The sequence below is a fragment of the Triticum aestivum genome, chromosome 3D (genome assembly GCF_018294505.1).
Source record: "Triticum aestivum cultivar Chinese Spring chromosome 3D, IWGSC CS RefSeq v2.1, whole genome shotgun sequence".
Classification (NCBI taxonomy): Eukaryota; Viridiplantae; Streptophyta; class Magnoliopsida; order Poales; family Poaceae; genus Triticum; species Triticum aestivum.
The window spans coordinates 510,255,753-510,257,618 of NC_057802.1; positions in this window are offsets into that span (position 1 = coordinate 510,255,753).

The window sequence follows — 1,866 nt, forward strand, 5'->3', positions numbered from 1 at the left end:
TTTGGTAAGGTGCACTTTGGCCACAATCCAAACACACCCCAACACCCGGCTCATCGAGGATGCACGGGGCGCCACGACACGTCCGCGGAGTGGTGTAGCGCGGCCAACTGCATCCTCTGGACCTGAGACCATGCCGGGTCGTCTTGCTGTTTCAATGACATGCGGGGATCGCATGTGAGCAAAGGGCATCTCCAACGTTGCCACGACCGCAGCTGACTACCCTGGCTCACCAAAACCCTCGTCCCTCGCGCCGTCGCACGGTGCGTTCCCAGCCGGCGCCAGCTGCCCGCATTCATGCCGTCCCTTCGTATGTCGCTGTTAAGAGGCTCGGTGCCCGAGGAACCAACTCCGGTGACTTAATGACGCACCCGGACGCTTGGCCTCACCGGAATGCGCTACTTAAAGCGGCAACGCCCAGCTAACCTCCACACCATAGCGCATCGTCCTCCTACCTGGCACCACATCCGCCATGACCGCAAGTGCGAACGCTCTGCGGGAGAGCTTGTCTTCGGGGATGAAGCTCGAGGTCGCCGCCCTCGCTCAAGTCGCCTCTCGCGACGCAATAGCGGCGTAGCCGAACGCGGACGCGACCGCACAAGCGGTGGCCACGCTGGCGGCCAACGACGGGAGCACCGTCAGCCACGCATCCTACCTGCCGCCGTCCAACATCAGGCACCACCGAGGTCGGGGACTCCTCCGAGGATGAGTAGGGCATGGGAGGCGGCAGGGCATGGTGTGCCAACTGGCCGGTCCGTATCCCGTGTTCTACTCTTCCTCGCCGGAGACCGCACCTTCACTTCACGGGTCTTGAACCCCGCCCCCGTACATAGAGATCGCAGATGGAGGACGTCGGTCGCCGCCTAGAATAGGTTTAGGGTCGGGTTTCTTTTATTTTTCTGTCCTATAAAAGTTCGAAATGTATTGAAAATCTGCCGTGTTTGCATTAATCTCGGCCGGTGTATATGAACTTTCACAATAATATACATATTCTAGGAGTACTAGCAAGATTCCCGTGCGTTGCACGGAAGATCAAGATCTTGTGAGAGAAAAGGATGAACGAGGGAAAGCCTTATCTGCAAATGTGGAGAGGAGTGCGGGTAAATTGTCATAGTTTCCTTCCTATCCGTTAGATATAGATCGGACGGACTATATTGTAGGATGACAAGCACACCATCATCACCAACTCTGCTTTTTATTGAACCGAGACAAATCTAACATGCGAAGTAAAATAAACACATAGGGTCTATACATACACAAATTATCTTAGGCACTCCAATAGTACGTCCACTACACATTCACGCATTTCACATCTTTCTACATCTACGGGAACCTACGAAAGGGTTAACGTAAATTGCCTCTCTCTCTCCTCCCCTGATTTTCATGGTGGTGGGCCCCTCCCTCCCCCCAATCTACAATCAACAGCTCTCACGTTTCACATTACGTTAATTACGTAACTGGGATTACGTAGGTGTAGCATTACTTGTCCTAAAAAACCAAACTAAGCCAACCTCCCAGCATATCGCGTGGGAAAAGACCCGGCCGCGCCGTTTTTGTCGGGATTACCGGATTACTAGTAGTAGTATCGATGGATCGCGCGAAGCAACAATTTTTTTTGAGGGGGCGAAGCACCTAGTTTAAAAGGAAAAAAGGCGGTACACTCACAGCACTCCTGTCGCGGTCGCATTGCACCCCACACACGTTCGGTCCTGCACACGGCTCACGCACACGGAACGCGCTTCGGCTTGCCTCTTCACTGACACGTGGGACTGCACTTGGAGAAACCGACCATGCGCCAAACTCCCCCCGCCCACCGCGCGAAAATCTCCCCCCCCCCCACACCCAAAAATTCCCCCCATATCCGATTCC